At 39.5% G+C, this 22,852-nt stretch overlaps 1 protein-coding gene across 2 annotated transcripts in view; it reads right to left on the bottom strand.

The window, feature by feature from the left end:
* Nucleotides 1-22,852, bottom strand: part of RARB (retinoic acid receptor beta) — a 331,789-nt gene that overhangs the window by 302,886 nt on the left and 6,051 nt on the right. Inside the window, exon 2 of one of the 2 annotated variants that reach the window (XM_048076090.2) lies at nucleotides 20,481-20,575. The gene's annotated coding sequence lies outside the window, so the exon portion shown is untranslated. The remainder of the gene's footprint in view (nucleotides 1-20,480; nucleotides 20,576-22,852) is intronic. The other variant, XM_048076092.2, reaches the window with a different exon arrangement.

Here is a 22,852-nt window from a genome sequence, read left to right as displayed (position 1 = left end):
ATTCAAAAGATGCCTGTCAGTGTAATGGGAAAGTAATTTTAATATTCACAACAGCACCAACAAAAGGGATTTTTCAACAAACATTAGTGTTGAAATTCTCAGGAAATTCAGGGCACTCTTTGGTGCTGAAAATAATCTTGAATGCTCATTTACAGAAATTAACTTCACCCCTACTGTGCCACAGAACTCCACAAACCTGATTTTGCACCAGTGACTTCAGGCATCAGGACAAGTAGGTATCAGGACAACGTGAAGTTTGGTATCAGTTACCTACCTGACAGTAGGTATCAGGCCAAACTGAACACGTGCATAGAATCATAGAATATCCCGAGTTGGAAGGGACCCATAAGGATCATCGAGTCCAACTCCCGGCACCGCACAGGTCTGCCCAAAATTCAGACCATGTGACCAAGTGCACAGTCCAAACGCTTCTTAAAGTGACTACTTTCCTGGGGAGCCTGTTCCAGTGTGTGACAACCCTCTCGGTGAAGAACCTCTTCCTGATGTCCAGCCTAAACCTCCCCTGCCTCAGCTTGACACCATTCCCCCGGGTCCTATCGCTGGTCACTAAAGAGAACAGATCAGTGCCTGCCCCTCCGCTCCCCCTTGCAAGGAAGTTGTAGGCCACGATGAGGTCCCCCCTCAGCCTCCTCTTCTCCAGGCTGAACAGGCCCAGTGACCTCAGCCGCTCCCCATATGTCTTCCCCTCTAGGCCCTTCACCATCTTCGTCACCCTTCTCTGGGCACTCTCCAACAGTTTTAAATCCTTTTTGTACTGCGGTGCCCAGAACTGCACGCAGTACTCGAGGTGAGGTACTCGAGGTGAGACATGAAAATAACTGAATGGTTTTCCAGGCCAAAAAATCAAACGACTTTCTGCTAATGTTTTCCATTTTCAGTAATGGAAGTTTTATTAATAACAAGCAAGAAGCAGCTATGTGCACTTTACGCAACCCAAAGTTTCCAGTGAGCAGAAGCACATCTCAGAAATATCGGCAGTAAAACGACATGCAACAAAATAATCCATGGGCTCCTCAAATGTCAGCAGCAGCCTGAACATTTCAAACCACCTTGCATCATCTCCTTACCTACCCTGACAGCACATGCAAAAAGTAAGGACAGCACAAACAGTGCTTCACAGATATAATGCAACATATGAAATGAAGTGAGGTGGGACAGGACACACAAGCACAATCTTTCAGAGCATCCTCACGTTAGGGTTTGCTTCAAAAAGCAGTTCAGCCCCTTTCCAGAGCTCACAAACACCATCTGAAAGCACACAGACTATATTAAGATCATCTGGCATAGAACTGTGTTTTACAATCACAAATGGCACCGCATTTCCTAAAGGAATTTAGGCAGAAGTGAGCTGATAGATCTGTAGAGGAAACAAAAGCTCCTTGGGAAACACCAGCTTCTTTATTTCCCTTCCTGCCTTACCCTCTTTTGCTGAGTCTGGTGTCTCACCTGCCTCACCCGTGAATTTCTAAAGCTTTCCCAAGCAAGACTCACACCCTAAGAAGGTTCTGCTACTTCTCAGCCTGTTAAGAAATAAAAAATAAAATAAAATAAGAAATTGCATTTGTCTCAGCTCTCTCCCTCCCCATGCTGGAAGCCACGGACTGAAAAACATCACTTTACGACGGCACGGTTGCAGTACCACAACACACGAGCTGAGACACGCTCCCGAGCTGGTACTGAGGGCCTCACCTGAGGCACTCAGCGCTTCACGCCCAGGTAAGGCCTCTCCTCACGCTCTGTCCCCACACGCTGCACTATTTAAAGAAGTTACACTGAGGTGACGGGCTGGACTCTTTAGGCTTGCAGTACTCTGTCATGAAAAGTCACTTTGGTGCAACAGGGGAGCACTCAGATGCCTGCTTAGCTAGGTCTTTCGTTAGTTCGGATAAAACCAAAGTTACTTTCATGTGTAACTGCTCTGGAACAGGGTTGATATTCCTACTCTAACATCACCCCTACAACTTCATTTATTTCCAGTTCATCAGGCAGTTCTCATTTCTGGCATAATACACATGATTTTTTCAGCAAATAGCCTAAGTATTTGCAACACCTTTCACTGAAATAAACTCAAACTGCCTCCCCAATATTTTTATTAAGAAAAATTTAAGTTGTTGGAGGGGAAATTCTTTGTGATATCCCTGAGTTTCTTTAACATACTGTTGCATGCCATTAAAAAAGTTACGCAAATGTATTTGTCTATTCATGAAGAACAGTGTTTTGAAAAAGCATTAACTAACTTGTTTTGGTTTTGTTTTTATTTTTAGTGTTGCAATGTTGTACTAAAAGGCTTATTACCATTCAAAGACAAAATAGGATCTCACAGATATGCTACAGCGCCTTCAGTCAACACGGAGTACGCAAAAGTAATGTTATGCCTTAAATACACCCTGTAAGATGAGACGGGAATTACTGCACTTACCAGGAAGATCTGTCAGATATGTATTTCCCAGGGCATTTCCACTCCCTCCGAAGCACAGCCCTCACTACTCTTCCTGCTCCTCAGCCGGAGGGGCTGGTCAGCAGTGACGTGCAGTGGAAAACTATCCAACTAAACCATCCGAGGTCTGAGCCAGCAGAAAACCAGCACAGCACGCTGCCTTTTGCAATGCTACTGGCCCACCTCATCAAGCACAGCTGAATTTCGCAAGTCTCAATAAATGCAACAGCATAAACGATATCCCCTGGTAATACAATGACTACAGAAGTAACATCATTTACCATTGTGCTTTGCAAAGGGAACTTCTTTGGAGCAGCAGGAGGCTTTTTTCCTATACATATATATTTTAAAAGTCTTCCTTGATTGGCTCTTTGATCCTAATGAAAGGCTCTATTCTATCCTCAGTGTGAGAACAGCTTCCCTTAACACCAAAAGAAGTTACACATGCACAGGGGAGAACATTCACCATAATCTCTTGCAGTAGCATCCTCCCATTTTTACAGCTTTCCACCTACGATCACCTTCTGAGGAGAAAATCACCCTACCTGTTTAAAAGTGAAGGGAAGACCGTGTACCTAAAGGATGTCACTTCACAAAGCATGCTGCTACGCTGGATCAACCCCAGGGTCTAGGTCTAGCCACATCATCTCAGCAGCAAGTCACATTCGGTAAGTATTTATGAACACATGGACGGGAAACAGAAGCTTACAACTACAGTCAGACCTGGCTTTCATACCCAAGATGAAAACCCAGCTCTCACGCTGAATAAGCAGAAAAATTATGCATCACCTAACTTCCCCTTATTTTCAAGATGGAAATGGTGTGTGCATTTAAGGCAGTTCCATCCTGTGTGAATGTAAAATCCTCCAACACACAAACAGCTACAACCCCAAAACACTGATGAAAAGCTATGAAGGAATATTGGGGAACTCTTTGTTAAGGAAGGACACACCTCTACTTCCACCCTCAACAAATTTCCATATAGCTTTGGTGCAATCACTTGTTTGTGACTCCACTGGTTTTTCCTCATGAAAAGAAAATCTCATTCTTCTGTACGAGCATTGCATTTTCCAAATAAAGGGAGTTGCAGCTGAAATGCTGATTACCCAGAAGAAACCATAACAAAAGCAAATGCAATAAAGTATAACTACACGCTACACAATATATGCAGTTTCACTGCAAACGCAGCCCGAGCCACGAGAACAGGAATGTCTTTTGAGTCCGATTACATATAGGAAGAATAAGGATATTTATGAATGGGCAGCAGCTGCTTGTGCTCACTGCCCTGGGAGAAGCATATATATTCATAACAGCTACTGGACTTGAATAAGTTCCACACACCTACTTGGTTTTAGAATACACAAGCTGCAACAGTCTGGGATTTAAGACTGATCCAAATCAGTGTCATTTTTTTGTGGGAAGAAACAAAATCCAAACTCAGCTAACACGTGCATACATTTGAGTACAGACTCTGTTCCACAATATACTTTTGACAACTGTGCAGTGAATACTTGATTGACTTTGCTACTCCATATGACTAAGTCTCCTTTCCTTGAGGACATTTCCATGCATACTCTCTCATTTAGATAAATGCATATCAGCAGATATTTATCAGAGACATCCTTTATTCAGAATATTTTTTTTGAGTACTTATTCACAGGAGAGGAATTGCCTTTTTTTTTTTTGGCCATTTCTTCTCTTAAATTACTAGAACCTTGAGACTTCAGTATTCATAAAAGAATTGCATACTTTCTTGCACTGGAGATGCATAAAAATGTAAGAATCCTGGAAAAACCAACAACAATCAAAATGGACAGTCAGACTAATACCACATGGGAGAAAGATTTATTGTAATACACAAGTACACAACGACCTGCCCATTGTAAACTTATGTTTTTTGTTTTTTTTTTCTATATACGCCATGAATGGGGGGATATATAAGGTATTAGCACAACTTATGTTAATATTTAAGTTCTAATCACAAATTTATGTCTTTCCTTTTTAATTTATGCATTTAGACTAAGATACCTATTTTGCCACAAATTCCTGAGTTATGTATTGTATATATTAAAAAAACAAACCAAAAAAAAAATTATTTTAGTCAGTTATCTCCATTTATTGCCTTTCAATGTAGTTCTTTGTTCTTGCTGTAAGTTAAAACACATGACTTATTTACACACAAACCTCCCACTAACTGCTCATCCTCTAGCCTATGCTAGCTCTCATCCTTTCGGTACCTTGTTATGGAAAATTCCTTCAGATGCCGCCAATCATTTCTGTTCATCCTGCAGTCCTTAGTTTTTTTTACTGAATTTTCTTAAGTGTGGCAAAACAAGTGCAGCATTCCTGTTATACAGAATCATGACGTGAACCTGTGGTAACTACTATCCAGGAATCACATCTCTTTTAATCTTTTATAAAAATAATTTTAAAAAGACAGAAATTATCATTTTGTAAGAGCCACACAAAAGCCTAACTTTTTTTTTTTCCTGCAGCAAATGTAGTTAATTTAATATTCAGTAACATGCAACTAGATCAAATTATGTACTTGGAAGATTTCACTTGCGTTTGTCAGCTGCAAAATTTCACCTGCCATTACAGTATCTATTCCCCAAGCTTTACTAGACACTCCTGGAGTTCCTCAGCCTTCCTCCAACTTACTTTGCATTACGCATAAGTTCTATCATCTCCTTAGCCGCTTCTAGCACAAAATAATAGTCTGGTTTAACTATTCCATCCAATCTAGCTGTATCACAGAATTGAGGGGTTGGAAGGGGCCTCAAGAGATCATCGGGTCCAACCCCCCTGCCAAAGCAGGTTCCCTAGAGCAGGCTGCCCAGGTGGGCGTCCAGACGGGGACAGTATACTCATAGCAAGAGCAAATCTACTACAGTCTATCACTTTGTGTACCTTTCTTTGCCTCTTCTTCTGAGGAAGGTGCCTCTTCTTCCACAGCCAGCCTATGATCCAACAAAACCTTTCTATTGCAAGAGATTTTATACAAAACAGAGTGGAACATTACAAGAGCCAGCAATATAACCCAGAAACAAAAGGAGAAATCATGCTTGATGTAAATCATCAAATTCTCAAGTACTTCCCTAAGCCTGTCTGGCTGCTGTTACCACCAACAACTGATGCATCTGCTTTCTTCTCAGTCCTTAGTGGGGCAATAACCCAGCTTGAAATACTACATACTAGTGAAACTCACTCCCGCTGAAAAAAATGTTTGCCCCAAAAGACAGTCATATAAACTCAAAATCCTGCAAACAACAATGCTTCTAAGAGCTCACAAGTGCCCCCCACAAAATCCATATCCATCTAAATGTCAGCTCACAAATGTACCTAAGATGTATAAAGAAAGCACTTCCATTTCTGTGATTTTAAGAGTTCTTTGGTACGCTAGGTTGCAGTCAGCCTTCAGTAAGAAATTGCTCCAATGGGTCAGACACAATTTTATAGCAGATAGCACTAAATTTAGATTCCTTTCTCAATTTTTTTTAAACTTCTTCCACATTTTTAACAGCTTGTCCTTGCTTACTTCAGCTATTGTGCCTCCATCTAAAATCATCCGAATCAGTGATTCAGAAATACTCCTATGGGAATATTTTCTTTCTAAAAGCACAGTATCAGATAGTCATTTCTAACTTAAGAAATAGCTTTCCAAAGCAAAAATAGCATTGATCTCTTTTGTTATAAACACAACATCTGAATACATCCAAGTAGGGAATACATTCCACCTCTCTAATATCACTGAAGCATCAGGGCAGTAACAAGCAAAAAACCACAAATGTTACTGGAACTAGCTAAGCAAAGCAGCCCAGTAACTTAAAATGTAGTCCCCACCATCATAGAATATTTAAGAGAAGCAATTTTGAATTGAGTATCTTAAGGAAGGAATAATAAGTTACTTGTTTTCTAGAGTGGATCAATATGATAAAATGCTAGATATAAAAGCGAGATGGAGAGCAAGAATGTAGCTTCCTTTCTTCACTGGATTACCACCTCACAATCGTAACTTATTCCTTCAGGCTTCATGTAACAAATTCCCAATTCCGTGCCATTTTCATAGTCCGCAGTTTTTGCTGTACTACTATCACTACTTACCCATCTCAACTTTAATTTTTAAATGAAAGTTTCTCAGCCACATGACTGAGATGTAAAAAAACATGAAAATGCATGAACCTTATCAACTCAAAAAAAAAACAAGAACACAAAAAGTCTTTTCATTTCAATTTTTTTTTTTTTTTTGGTAACCAAGAGAACTTTAAAAATAAAGTGAAAAGATGAAGAGTAGATAACTAGGAATATGGTTGTCTTTGTGCATTTAACCCCTGAACATCATTGCTAAATCCTTCTGTAGAAAAATGATGGCTCCTTTTTCCTCTTATCTACCAAATACAATATGTGAGTTATCTAAGTACACATGAATCTTGTGAAAGACAGACCTTAACCAAAAGCTTCCATAAGTCTGCTTAGTAACAGTAGGCAATAAATTGCTTAGCCAGCTTTGGATCAGGCTTTCTGGCTGCCCTCCCAGCAAGCCGTCCTGATATGGGTCCGAAGAGGTTCGGGACAAAGGTACTTGCTCTTTACAGCTTCTGTTTTGTGAAGACCTGATATGACATGTTTCCAATCAGATGCAAATGAGCAAACAATTCATTTTTCTTCATTACTAACACAGGTTAAAAAAATATCCTCAAGTCCTCTGAAGAGTTTGCAATCTGGTATTGAACAGATCATTTTGTTCTTCATTACTCAAAGGCATTTCGATATGAATTCATTCCTATTCACGGTAGACCTTAAATAAATGCGTATTCAATCCCACTGTCATCAGCCTTGGTCTTTTGGTCATCAAGCACCCCCCAAAGAATATGTACTATCCGAACGGGCTTCAGTCACTTCTCATGCAGGAGACGCAGAGCACTTGCTGAAAGCAGAAGAATACGTGGGGCTATATGAACAATGAGATAATGAAGATGCCGAAGCTTCACAGAGATACCACAAGCACAGTTTATGTCCCAAAGCAGAAACAACTGTCAGTGTACTAGTGCAGGTTCTCCTACGTGCAGTCAGGGACACAGGCTTTCGGGCAACCTCCAGGTAAAAACCACTTTCTGTATCACCAAACTCTTTGGTAAAAGTCTCGCTCCCGTGCAACCATAGGAAAAAAAAGAACTGACAATAAATTGGATGGATTAAATTGATTGAATTTTCAACCATCCTGGCCACAACTCCCCAGATAACAAAACCAGCAATCTAATAGCATGGGTTTTCTTTTTCATATTTAAAAACTAAAACACTCCCCCACCCTCCCTTCTTGCCTCCCTCCCCAACAGACACCCTAATTATCTGTTTTCAGCTGAACCCTAACAGTACACATGAACTTCCTACCGTAATGAAAGATCCTGCCAGCATACTGCAGGTTCTTTTAACAAAATAAAGAAAGAAGTGACAACAACAACAAAAAAAGGGATGTTTCCAAACAACTTTTACACAAAAAAAAAAAAAAAGGAAAGACTGATTCTGCCTGCATGGAATCAACTAATCAACTACATTAACGCTAAGTAAACAAACCACTACAACACAACAAAATCCATAGTCCTGCAGATCAGGTTAGGGAAGGAAGGCAAAGTGAAAGAGAAATGAGGAATGTGTTTATAACAAATACAATGTGGAGCATCCTTTCATCAAAAGTGAAAGACAATAAAAAGAAGAGGGAGTATTTCTTACATTTGCATTTTTTTTATTATTATTCCAAAGTAATAAGCAATTTTTAAAACACCTAATGTGATTGAAAACTTGAGTTTTGTCTTTAACATAAGCTTTATAAAATGAACCCTACTTTTACTTGTCTCTCATTTCCAGACCTGAGCAACAGTACATGACCAGAACAGGTCTGCTGTTCAAGGCGATTTTCACACTTTAGGACACTTGACTTTGGCCCAATCAAAAGGCGGAACACTGCTTTCAGACATGATGAATTATCTTTATGACATAACAGACAGGGCTTTTGCTTCGCTCTGAGCTCAATCTTTATTTCATGGTCATTTCTATCAAATCAGTTCTGGTGGTGATACATCAAATGCTTAGAATTTCAATTAAATTGTCACTACAAAGATTTTCAAACTTGTACAGGTTTTCTGCATTTGACTTATTTTGCTTGTGTTTTTTAGTCTCAATGTCTTTCCATAAGGTTTTGCCAACACCCCTGGGTGGCTTCCAGCACAGCTCAGTCTTCTTGGCAGTTCTATGACTAGGGCAAGTTTGGGGCAAGAAAAGGCCTGTCCAACATTTCCTGCTCTTCAGATTTCGTGGATGTTAACAGAGTGAACTCTATGCTTGTATGCTGATCCTGGGTGCAATCCAGGTTGTTCTGTGTATGTGAGTATGGCCCAACGGGAGGCTTTGCTTTTTGCAGCGAGTTGAAAACGTCAACAGGCAGTTGGCACCTATGGGTTAATAATAAAACTAAATACACGTGTATATATGCAGTTTCTATATATAGTTTATGGATTATATATAAACTGTATATTTACATAAAAATGCAAAAATACATACACAGAACTTATGACACAATAATTAACAGTATTCACTTATTACATTTAATCACATCAATAGCCAAAAGACACTAATAAAAGAATCACATTTTAGGTATTTATTCGATCCTATAAAAACTGTGTTTTTAAATTATGGTAGCTCCACTCATTCTCTATATAACTTTATACATTTTTCTTCTTAAACAACCCATTTTCTCTTTCACATAATATTACAGTGTATTCAATTCAATATCTGGCAACAGAGCACTGCCTTTGTAGGAGTACCTTCCCGATAGCTCATCTCTTGCACATACGTACTCTTCTGTAAAGAAATAAAGCCAGATGATGTAAACCTGTTTTCTAAAGCTAGCATTTCAGAAAAAACATGATCAACTAAGAAAAATATGGCTGCATAATTTTTAACAAAACAATATGGTATCTGATGTGATGCATTAACGGTCCATAATGTTATTGAACAAGACTACAAGAGAGACACTTTACTTGCACTTCCTTGTCAGACAATTACTCTTTGCTACTGTAATACTTCATGTGCATACTTCCAAGGAAGACTCATGAACGCATAGGTTCATTAAGGGAATGAGAGAATCGATTGTAAAATGGAAAAGGCCGAGTGAGGTCATATTTCAAAGAGATGAATATGGTACACTCCATTATGTTGTAATCAGCCTCCCTCTTTCATCCTAAGAACTGTAATAGTCTATCCTAATTTTCAAAAAAAAAAAAATTCACTGCCTGCATCCTACCTTCATCCCAAATACAGTGAGGAATTCAAATGTGCTGCAGGCAGTTTCCATTTACCATGGTCTTTGGAGCAGACGGTATTGATGTTGCTGACCATTTTTCTCCTTAATAAGAAAAACATTCAAATGCTACTAATATTGCTGCCTTGGCAAACCACATTTAATAGATGGGACTTGCCCTGTACATGACACACAGAACATCAATCAAGGCTGAATTTTATTTCAATTTATTATGGTTGCTGTCTAAATGAAAAAATGCTTATATCGTTAAAATGTCTTACAATATAAATGTGCAAATGATGCAATCACCCATTTTGTGAGAAATTTCTGATTTTGATTAAAAATATCTACAGTTGAACTTCTAAATATTTAATAAATGTAAAAACAAAAAACACAAGCACATTAAGAAACCACAGTAATTGGTATCCAATGCAATATCATGGTTTTGTGCTTGATAGCTTTTATCTTTAGGAGATGAGTTTATTACGCATTCTTCTTTTAAAATAATAAAAGCTGCCTTTTTGTTAAAGTCATCTAGAAAAAATTACTTCAATCTTGACTTCATTCAGTACTCACATGTTTGCTGTGGGTTTTTTTTTTTGTTGGCTTTCTTTTGGTTTTGTTTTGAAGTTATCATTTATCACAGGTCTTTGCTCGCTGCATCCCGCTGTCTTGACTCTGCACCAACTGGCCTGCAAAAGCCCTCCAAGCTTAAGGAACTCCAGACACCACACCATTACCAAAGGGTAGAAAACAACACCTTATAAGAAAATAGACGATATTCAGTTTTGTAATTGAATAGGGCGGCCAAACCTGCCCTAGCACGGGGGGCAGAATTTAAGACCTTTAGCCTTGCCACAGTTGTGCTGGTGCACGCAGCAAGGGATTTCACCAGCTCTTCACTGCCATGACTGCTCTCCTAACTGCTCCACCCAGAATTGCACAAAGCTACACATGCGAGGTAACGAACGGTCTTGCTGTAGCAGAGCACTACAGACTGCCATAAAAGCCAGCTAAACCCAAAGGTATTTAAACCTCATTAAACTGTCATATACTGTCTCTACATATTTCCTTCCACATTACTGCTTATTATCATGCAACTATTATATAAATACAAACCTCCCCCATGATAAACAGATGGCTCTTTCTGCTGTATTCATTTGGAAATGCTCAAGTGTCTAGAGCCTAAATGCAGTTATACAGAGAAGGCCAAACGTTATGAAATGTCATAAGCATGTAGCAGGCCAGAAAAAAAAATTAGTTAGTTTTACTAGAAAATTAGAGTTTAGCATGGGTATGCAGGCAACTTTCTAATATTTTCTTACTTGGGCAGAAGTATCCGGAATGGACTTTGGACACTACAAGAGAAAGACTGAACTGCAAAAATGGTCTCTCAAACCATACAGCAAACCATGACAAGATGTGATGTACTTGAATAGAAGGACATTGTGGTTACGCAGGGCATCATGTAGTTCTGCAGTTTGTAAGGTAACCACCACTCATGCTGAAGCCCAAAAATCTTTGATAAGAGCGAAGAAGGCACACCAAATTTTTGCCTTGCATTGCTTTTTATCACAGCCAAGAACTGAAGAGCACTTTGAGCTTGTCCTTTTAAAAAACAATAGATAAATAACTAGAAATGAAGGAAGTGTGGGAAAGCTACATGACAGATAAATGGGACTTTTACAACATTGCATATCATAAAGGTTGCCAGAATGTGTTGAATGAAGAAGAGCCAGTTAAATCACATCCTGCTGCAGCTGTCCAACTTTATAGCTAAAATGTTCATATTAATTTCGTTAAACAATTAAAGAAGGAAATCCAAAATATTATTACAAGTACGTTGGCTTGACACTCTCTTTTGCAGATTTAACAACAGATACAGTACTCTCTACTTCAGAGTGTGACAAATGTATACAAATTGTGGGAACTGACAACCTCAGGGCCATAAAGTCATTGTCATATGGAAACTCTACAAATTCGACACCACGCTATACCTTTCTGACAGATACTTTAGAAGAGAAAGGAAGGATATTCCAGTAGTTATGGAGCTGGCTTGACATTTAGGGGATCTCAATTTAATTTCCTTGTCCGACAGATAGTCCTTTCTAATCCCGGACAAAGTAAAAATATTTTTCTTACCTTAGTTTCCCCATCTTTAAAATGGAGACCATTTAAGTACCTGAACTGAGTAAGTATTAAACAGAAAAAAAAATTATGCCTTTCTTCTATATTTTTCTCAGATGGGAAGATAGCTGAAAGCTCCATCTTCCAAAGGCTTTGACTATATAAATACCTTGAAATCAACCAAATACACTATTTGTAAGTAACATGCCATGCATGTTGCAGGTCTTAATGTCACTGGATAGCCTTCCATTTCAAAACTAGTGCTCTGTGATAGAAGAGATATAGAAGAATGAACACTGGTGAAGTTAATAAACAAAATGCATTCATGGCCCATTACTTCAAATAACTTTACTATATAAGTAGTCCACTCATAAAATAATGGCCTCAATTAACATTTAATTCTCACACAATGCATTCATAATCTATTGGAAGGATTAAAAGTTCTGCATGAATATCACCAGTCTAGAAGCGCCACAACTTACAGAAGACGTACTGACATAATTTCCACTTGATTAAAAGTAGTTCCCAGTCTTTATTTTCCCCCTGTTAGGCCTCCTTGCCCTGTAATAATTACAAGAAAAGATACTCCCCTACGCATTAGAGCTCCCAGTCTCCCAGGTGATTCTCAGCTTTGCTCTGGAAATTGATAAGCACTCTAGCACAGCACTACTGCAGAGGAGAAGGTTAAGAAGTCCCACCACTCTGTGGTCCTGCAATTTTGTTCATGAAGAAAATGATGAGAATTTCCTGGGTAAGTGCATGCTTCAATCCTTTTTACAAGGTAGAATGCAGCGAATTTTCTGAGACCCGCGTCAGCTAAAGAAAAAAGTGCCAGGACTGCCACTGCTGGGAACATACAATTGAGGGCAAGACTGAGGCAAGACTGGAAGAGTCTTTCTGACATTATCTGGACATTTTAATAGCAGCATGCGATACCAGGGCAGCTGCAATGCTTGTAACTTGATAGATCTAAATGCCATGTGAAAGACCTCCCCTCACTCAGCAGTCCTTGGGTTTTCCAAGCTAAACTGACCGCCTAATGAATTCTCTTTTAGCACAGAAAATTAAGAAGTTAACTGGGAAAGAGAGTATCTTTGTAATATGCGGTTGCTTTTATCCTGCAACACAATGCCTGAGCATTGATGAGATGATAACTCAGTCAATTAATCAAACACCAACAAAACACATTCTAACAATGACTGCTGCTTTCATGGTGTCATTTTAAGAACTGACTCCAGTACACACAGATATTTTTTTCCCATGGGTTTGACCTGAATCCTAATGAAACTGACTACTACAAGAAACCGAGGCAGTCCAAGCTACCAGCATTCAGGACATGCTGCAAAACACACTCAAAAAGCCATCAGATGCTTCTCTGTAAACTTGAAAGGAGGATGACCAGAAAGCCCCTGGAAATTTAAAACAAACCTCACTCTGTCAACCTACCTTATCTGAAAAGCGTTTTGACGGTCAAGTGATGGATTGAAAAAAATATAAAGAGCCAGACAGATCTAAATTTAAAATCCAGCCAATGCCTATTATCTTAAAACATGTTTAGGGCTGTGCTAGGACTTCTGACCATGAGTTAGTCTAAGGTATGAAACTGAAAAAAACACAACACAAAAAAATTGACTCAAGGAAAATGAAATATATAAAAAATACAGCTGCTTTCCTTCTATTATTCTCCTTTCAAGTATTGTCTTATTTTAAATTTATTGTTAATATAGCATGTTAGTAGTTGTCCCTAATAAGCTCTGTATACACCCAAGAAAATTGCATACACTGACAAAGATGCTTCTAGTTTTGCACAACACATGGCTTTTTTATATGATATGTTCTCTCTTGAAAACTACTCCCTCACAAAATGAAAATTCAGCAGAATCTCTAATAGCTTTCATATTTCAGCCTAATAGGTAGCACGGCATTGCACTGCCACCCACCTTTGCTACAATATTGCACAGCACATTTAACAGACATTTGCTTCCTTCACACAGTCCTTACACGCAGCTTCTGCAGGACCTCAGTATTAACATTTAACAGAGTCTATGAGCATAAAGCACATTTATGAACACCTGCTAGAACATTTTATTTGCCTTAAGAGTTTTATTATAACCGCTAAATTTTCTTGCTATGCTTTATGGGCCAAATCCTGGTCCAGTTTTAGCCTAAACTCCCATTGACTTCAACAGGAAGTTGATTGGATTGTATGTGGTTTTCCATACAAATTCAGTACAGCTTTAACAAAACTTGATCAGTGGTAAGCACAGAAAAAAGCCAGTACCCAGCAGCACCAAACAAAACCACTGAACCCAGTCTTCTGATAGAGTTAAGAAATAAACCCAATACCCACAAATATGTAACATTCACATTGCATTGCAAAAACTCACTGATGCTGAGGCTGAAAGTCACACAGGCATCCCATGAACAAGCACCTACAGCCTCCCGTGCCTTGGTGGGATGTTCTACCATCAAGTTACACTCTCACAGATTTTGCAGAGGAAGCCATGCCAGGAGTCTGACTGTTACGAAGGTGTTCTCTACAACGGTTTCTCTTTGACAGAGTTTTACCATCATTACCGGAGATGTCAAAAAAACCCCTCTGAACCTGCACGTGGCTACGGACAAGCGAGCAGCACAACTCCTCACTACTTAGAAATAGATAATAATGGAGGATTTCACAAAGTCTGCTTGGAACCCCCCTAAAAAAAAAAAAAAGATTGAACCTCATTTGATAATACATAAACATTACTTTGACCATCACTACAGAAAGACCTAAAGCAATAATGACAGCCAGCGAGTAAACAGCAGACAATACAGCAAAGCCACTTCTGTTTCACATGAGCTTGACAGTAAGTGCTTGATTCAATGCATACTATTAAGCCAAAAAAAAAAAATCAAAACAATTATAAAATGAAATTATAGGCACAATGATGAATGGCGACAGATGAAATGTTAACAGATCTAGCACCATACACAAAAATCATTGATTTTCTCTGATTACTACTTAGGTGATCAGAGTGTATTAGGTACTAGTTGCCTGCTTGCTCTAGATTTTATTAATGCTCCAATATCAGGCACCCAATTTGGAAATCAATGCTTACTTCATCATTTTTCTCTGAAGGATTCTATTATTCACAATTGATTTAACAGAAATGAAAGGCTTACCATTAACAAGAGCCAGCTGCTGACACTTCTTAGATGAATTATTGAACTTCCAAAAGTGAATTAACTTAACCATCACCAAGACTTATTGTCTGATGTTTCTCATACCAAAGTCAGTGTATTTATAATTGCAGAACCAAGTAGTAGAAAGCAGCTTCTCTGCCGCCTCCATAAACACCCACCATATACACGAAGTAAAAATTAAGGAGATTTGCAATGATACAAATAGGATTTACGCTCCAAATACAGACAGTGGGAGCTTAGTGTCTAGATGTCTTTTTATGACCTTAATCTACATCATCTTTCTAAAACTGTAAAGGTAGGGTCCTTTTAGGCTTCAGAAAGAGGAAATACAGTTTATGGAAAATTGTATCTTTTGCCTACTGTCAAGTTTCCTAGAGCAGACCATGCCCTCCCAAAAGCCTACAGAAGAAGGCTATTAACTCCTTTTAAGTACAAGGTGAAGATCCATCTTATGAATTGAGACAAAAGGAGCAAACAGGCAATTGCAAGTAGAAGTAGTACTACAACTCCATCCCCAAAAGCAGTGTAAATGTAAAAAGCAGGAGGCCTATCCATAAAACTTACCACCCAAGCTAACAGGCCTTCTGCTCAGCACATAAATTCACTATTCCCTTTTTCCAGTTGAGAAGAACTAAGCATAGCCCCAGGTGAACTCAGTTCCTCACGTCAGAGCTTTTGTTCTGCAGATTACAGTGCTGGCTACAGGGCTGTAGCCCCCGGTCAACAGCCAGATACAGGTTCAGAAGGGCAGTCCATGAGACCAGTGTCTATGCAGCAATCCTATGAATTAACAACTTCATCCTCAAATACTATGCGCTACCTAGCAGGCGCGCTGCTAATAACGCTATTCATGAATCATCGCTGGGAAGTACTGATAAAAACCTACACATCAGGAGTGTAAGAGCACCCAGCTGTACTTACCTACAACAACTTACTGTCAAACACACGAGGAACTGTGCTAAGTAACATGCTATGCTTAAGCCATGGGTTACCAAGTCCCCAGCTGCCTGGTGCCATACCAAGCTATCAAAACAAGGAAGTATTTCAGGGCTCGCTAGATTTTTGTTACTCTACGGCTGAATATGCTTCCAAAATGCCATAACAGCAGCTGCTGTCTCCTGTACATACGATGAATGAATGCTAAAAACTCGGCTTGATTATAGTTATCCCTGCCACTGCTCTGAAGAGTTCAGCCTGAGGCCGAGTTGAGGCTCTAGGTGAGATCCACTCAGGAAGTCTTCTGGATTAATAATGCAAACCCCTGCCTTCCACTTACGGTGCCATGATGAGACAGCATACCTGTTCTATCCTCATCACAAACGGCAAGTCAGCTACTGCCTGAAGTCACTAGGGCCTCTTCTCAAAGTCCTCACCGGATCCAACTGCTTGCACACTGCTGGTGGCAAAGCATCAGGACCTTACTTACAAGGGTTAGTATCTGAAGAAGATACTCTTACAGCAAACCTATCTTTTCTTGAGTACTGTATTTCCCATTCCCACACCCCTTATCTATTTTTATCTCCTTGGTTACTGCAACTAACTTTCGAAAATTCTGCTTGCTTACATTGGACGAAAAGCTTAATAATCAGTGAAAATGGGAAGGGAAGAACCCTGACAGACAGATCCTCCATGCTCATAAGACTTACTCTCTTAAGAAAACAGGCCAAAGTTCTTAAATAAAATTATGATTACGTTAAGAATATTTAGACACCCAAATTTTTCTATCTATTCTCCATAGAATAAAACTTTAAATGCAGGCTGGCTGGCTCTAACTGACGTCTCATTAAATCTGATATCCGCATAAAACACATCTCAGCAAGTAGTTTATAATAACTCATTTTAAAGGACATAGACGTTGGCAGATTTCTTTCCTTTCTTACACTCATTTTTTCCAGTATTTCCCACATTTCGAACCTCATAATGCTATAAAGAGGGAGCAGATTGCACAAGTGGTCCTACTGGTTCCTTCCAACGGGAATAACATGGTCAGAATCTGGCATTCGGCAAAGTTTCCATTTCTACATAGGTTTCATTTATTTTTCAGTTTAAAAATAAAACCATATTACTTTGGCACGTAACTAGAGCTGCTCCTACAATGCAGAAGAAATAACACTGCTGGCAAGCCCCAAAGCTGTTCCAAGACAAAACTGTATTGGCAGAACTCTTAAAGAACTTCTACTTGACTAGAGGCAGAATTCAGCACTAGCACAAATGGCAAAAACTTCACTGCAATCAATCACGTTACACACGCTCACTTATTGCACATCTGAATCTCCATTAGGTTTACATAATGCAAATATATTCAGCTGAAGTGGAACCTGAGTTCTGTTGAACCAAGTCTATTTATCTCCTACATAAATATTACTTTAACATTGACTATGATCAGTCTTCTATGAACACTGTTTTTCCTCAGAAATGAATACCAACGTGCTATTTGCTACATACCACGACCATATCACTTTTTTTTTTTTTTTAATAGTTGTCCCATTCAGGTGCCCAATGGTTAGGATACGGTGAAATTACAATTGCAAAATCTACCTTCCTTCATCAACAACAGGCACTGAAGAAAAAAAGATAAATCTGATATTTTGCAGCTTCTGAAGGTTTGACTTTGCAACCTACTTTTTAAAATACCTTTTTTGCATGTCATACCCCAGGTTTTTTTAGAGCATGAATCACCTAAACAGTGTGCAATAGTGTTCTTTCAACACAGGAATCAAACCTTGCTGTGATCCAACTTCACTGCCGCACAGACAACCATGAAAGTATTCAGCCACCTGAACACTGGTACTTATGCCCTTGAATATCCAAGACATAGTGGGCTGATGTGTGCGACACAGATCTTACAAAGAGACCTGTACCCTTCTGGAGCATCTGTTGAAAGCAGCTGAACTGCGTCCTTTTTGCCAGAGAGAGAGAAAGCTATGTGATAGCTTAGGCTATATGGTATGAGGCTGCTGAGCTAAGCTCATGGATTTGAGGAAGGGGTCACAAGTAAGGCCCTCTTTCTTATCTCATTCCCCTACTCCTGCCTGGAAAACGTAATTGTTCTTACTTACTGTGACAGCAGAGTGGGCAACAGGAGCGTTAAATTAGCCCCTGAAGGCAGGCTTCAACAGAGATGAAGAAGCACAGTGCCCACAAAACTAGCGTTTTCCAAAGGGTACTGTTCCTCCCCTTTTTTAGCAGCTGTGTGATTCCAACTTTGGGAAAGCCAGTAATTTGAGCAAGGTAACAATTTCTTTTTCTAGGGAACTTCAATTAGAGGAGAGAAAATGATTTTCAAAATTCTGTATTTCATCAGATCTCAACAAAAGTTCATTGGTTTAGTGAAGAGAAAGGCAATTAAATTGTCTGAGAAGTACCATCTTGCCAAATATCGAGATCTGCTGCAAACAAAGCAGGTGTATGATTGTATCAAAAAAAAATAAAATAAGGCAATATGGAACTTAAATACGTATTTTTAAGTATTTCTAAAATATTGATATTTCTAAATCCAAGCTCTAAGCATAAGTTACTTACCCTAGGGTTGACTTGACCTTAAATGCAGTTGTTGGGGTAATAAACTGAAAAGCTTCAGTGTTGGTGAGGTTTCTTTTTGTTTGTTTGGTAGATTTTGTTTATTTGTTTTGTTTTTTTAACACCCATTATGCTGTTGCTAGAGATAAAAATGACAAAGGAATGTAGACTGCACGTATTCACCTTTGGATTCTTAAGAACTTGTATCCGATGTACCACAACTCATGAACTGCTTCAAATAATTCAGCCAAGCACATTTGCAACACTTGATTGTAAAAGTCAGGCTGCCCACATATAATCAGGTATCTCTCAAATAAAACGTAACATTTATTTTAGATGTTTATTGACATAAAGCAATTCAACAAATACAAAGACATATACGAGGTGATGATTATGTTCAGAACCCTACTTTTCACTTAATACTTTGACCATATATGTAGAGTAAGAGCTTCAAATAAAATTAATATGCAGCCTCTGCAGAAGTGAAACTCCACCCACTGCTCCCACTGAAAATATATTGCACTCCCCCCCAGCACAGTATGCCTAAGAATTGGTGTCACAAAAATCATAGCAATAAAAGTACAGCAAGACATGATAATCACCTTTTTATTTCCACTGTGGAAATGACGTACTAGAGGTGTTTCAGAAGGACTTTGATTTTTGAAAACAAGCAGTCTCTTTCCATATGTTACCAACTCTAACAGAGGCGCATTTTTATTTAGGCTAAACCATGCCTTATGGGACACACTGATGGGGAAGAAAGGAGGATATGCAACTGGCATTTGAGACATACTGCCAATGCAAAGCTGCCAAAAGCACACAGCAGGGAGCATGTTTTGGCTATCACGAGCAGAATAAGCATGCACTCCTTAACCACTGCCAGCTGGCGTTTGTTTCCAAATACAGAATACTCACTAGGCAGCTCGGAGACTGGACATACTCCTACCCTTAAACTATGCTCCCATAAAAATGTGCTGCTGAGATACCTCATTAACCATGGCTGTCTCATAGCTTACCGCCAAATAAGAAAGACTGAATGACAGAAAAATCATGCATTTCCCCCCTGCACAAAAAGGTACTTAAGGTATATCTTAATGTACTCTAGTACTTATGGCAAGAGGAAAAAATGTAAAGGGTTGGAAGAAGCTTCTGCCCACATCTTGAGAAGCAGAAACACTGTCACTACTCCAGTACGCATGGATAGACAAAGAGAAATCCGGAGACCCAGAGCACCAAGAAAACACAGCAATGAACAGCAAGGGTGGCTGGCACTGTGATTATAAGATATACTATCATGTTTAACACAACTGCTAGCAATCCTCATAACAGAGATGCTCCCTGCTTTGTGTGTTGGGGCAGGTTTGCGGGTAGAAGATTAATGTTTCCCTCCATCTGCTAATGACTATATAGGTCCCCCGGGATTTGCACCAAGGGTACTTTGCCCTTAAGATGAAACAGGAAATGGGAATTTTTCTTCATTGCTACATGGTCCTACTACTTCCAGCAACACTCCCAATTGCTAAGTGTGTATTATTGCAACTTTATCTACCAAAACCATATTTTATCACTGTAGTTCAACTGTGATTCCAATTAGCTTTTTCAAAGAGAACAGTTAAAAGAAGAACAAACCAACAGGGGGGCACTTTTCACTTTTCAAGTGCTTACCTGATACAGTCCGCACTGGTATTTTCCCTGTAAGTGCTCCATTCATTAACTTTTTACTACATTTTCAAAGTGACTCCCCTCCTTTAGATTTCCCATTCTCTATCACTGATAGCCTGCTGTCATGGACCACGCAACTCTGAAGGAAGAAATGTACCAGAGAGTGCCACGCAAAGGAAAGGGCACTAACTAAAATCTTCATTTCTTTCAGTGCATGGATTTTTAACTTACCCGCTTAACTCTACCTTTGCTCCTCAGGACTGGAAGCAAGTCAGAGAGAGCTTGACACCAGGGTAGTTTTCAAGGACCTAAGCCAGCTTGACATCCTGAAAGAAAATGGCAAAAAGCAATCAAAAAGTATAGTTTTGAAAGAAAAAGGCAGACACACTCATCAGTAACAATGACTGATACTCAAGGCAAAATTAGGGAAGACCTAATGCTATCGCCAGTACGGATAAACACGAAATCAAAAACCAGTGCTGCTTCATCGAAGTCTTTGGAAACAGAACTCGGGTTACTGCTCCCACTGAATATCCCTACCAATTCCAACACAGACCTTGTCCTCAGTTCCAGCTCACGGAAGAAGGCGACATTCATGACAATTCCCTGTAAGCCTCCAAGGGAGCTTCAGAGCTGCTCAGAAGTGCACTAACACTGAGTACATGCAATATGCAATTAACTTCCCCCAGTATACTCAACTAAACTTCAGAGAAATAATGAAAAAAATAGCTGAAATACTTTGCAGCTGAACCATCAGCACAACAAAACCCTTTCCCTTTTTTAACAATGGAAATGTAATTTCAATAATGTTGCCTCTACCCATACTTCAGATCCAGGAAGGCACCACTCCTGTTGACCTGCTCCTGCCCAACAAGAAAAGCAGGACAAGAGAAAAGTCAAGAGGGGGAAGGAAAAAAAAAATCTTCAGCAAAGAATGGTAAAGTCTGAGACCAGGCAAAAATGCAGAAAGCATAGCCACAAAAGACAATTCAATACTTCTCTTACACAGCAGCAGCAATGTAAAACAATGAGTGTTGAACTAACAAAGTGCTTTCCCTGTCTAGCCCCTAGATCTCATAACATTACTTTGAAAATACTTCTCTACTGGCCTCCTCAATCAGAAAATACTCTAAATCAAAAGATACATATTCTATAATATTGACCAGTTACCTGGCTCATAAAATCCAAACCAAAAGAACAGTCTAATTTTTTATTAAAAATAACTGCTCTATCAGCAAGTCAATTTCCATATCACAACCTTATTAGAAACAACAACGCTGCTCCCATATTTCTATCTAGGTTCAGTGATTTTCAGTCTTTTTCTTAGGCTTCCATCAACAACTCTTGTATTTTAGCCTTTATTTCAAAACAGAGGAAAATGCCTTTCCCTTTTAAACGCGTACAATGCTGGAAAACACATCCCAAGTACAATCCAAATACACAGAGCAACGAAAGGGGAATTAAAACTGCTTATTACTTCCCAATTACTAAGCCGCTCTCTTGCAGTTGAAAAACTTGAACTTCCATGCTAGAAAATATGTGTCGTTAAGGATTTTGAAGAGAAAAGCAGGTCTCTAGATAATGGCCAGAACAGAAAACTGCTGCTCCCTTCCTTCTTGAGAGTACAAGATTGCATTTCTCCTCCCCAAATTCCACACTCTGGCCCCCTGAGCAAGAGCCTGCCCTCCTCTCCGTGCCATTCCCAGCAAAAGGTAGACAAGCCCACGGAGGGAGAAGCTTCTGAAGCCCCTGTGTCCTGCAGAGTGCTGATGGTGACCATGACAGCTCTCACACAAGCCCCCTGTACCTCTGCAGAAAGGCCACGGTCAGTCTGGCCCACAGGGAAAACACAGCAGCCGAGATGGATGGCGACTACTTATGCTGCTGCAGATTATTCACTCTGTCTCCAGGAGCCTTTCTGAAAAGCCAAACCAGAGCCTTAACTTCTAAGCCCGAGTTAAATATGCTAGCTGTGATTCAAATACCAGAAAACACATTTAATGTCTCCAATGAAAAAAAAACAAAAAAACAAAAAAAAAAAAGAAGTTGGTTTGGGAGGACTGGAATTGTTTTGGACCATGGACATGCTCCTTCTTCCTTCTGCCACCTGTAAGCATGTCTGTACAGGGTCTCAGGGTAACAAATTAACTTGCTCTCCACTCCTGAATTTTCTCATTTGAACGCATAAGCACCGGTATATACAGTTCATGTTATTTCACATTCATTGACTGAGATGATGATTGAAAGACTAATGCTGAACAAATTACAATTCACGTAACATAGGTTATTTGGTCATCAGTAACTCAAGGAAAAAAGGCCGTCTTGAGGCCAAACCTTTGGGCATTTCCAGTGAGGTCAGTACGACCTCGGAGGAAACGACACTTCCAGGAAAACAGCCAATCTTATACTCAAGCAGAGATATTACCTAATACAAGCGGTCAAATGCAATGCCACAATTAACAAGGGTGAGCCACTCCACCAGAAGAGTGAGAGTACTCCCATCACACCAGGCCTGAATCAGATCAGTCGCTCAGAAAAGCACTTTCTTATTACGCCAGACCAGAACACTCCGAATTTAGCACGTGTGTCTCACACCTCCCCGG

The sequence above is a fragment of the Anser cygnoides genome, chromosome 2, assembly GCF_040182565.1.
Source record: "Anser cygnoides isolate HZ-2024a breed goose chromosome 2, Taihu_goose_T2T_genome, whole genome shotgun sequence".
NCBI lineage: Eukaryota > Metazoa > Chordata > Aves > Anseriformes > Anatidae > Anser > Anser cygnoides.
This window is presented reverse-complemented; position numbering and strand designations above follow the sequence as displayed.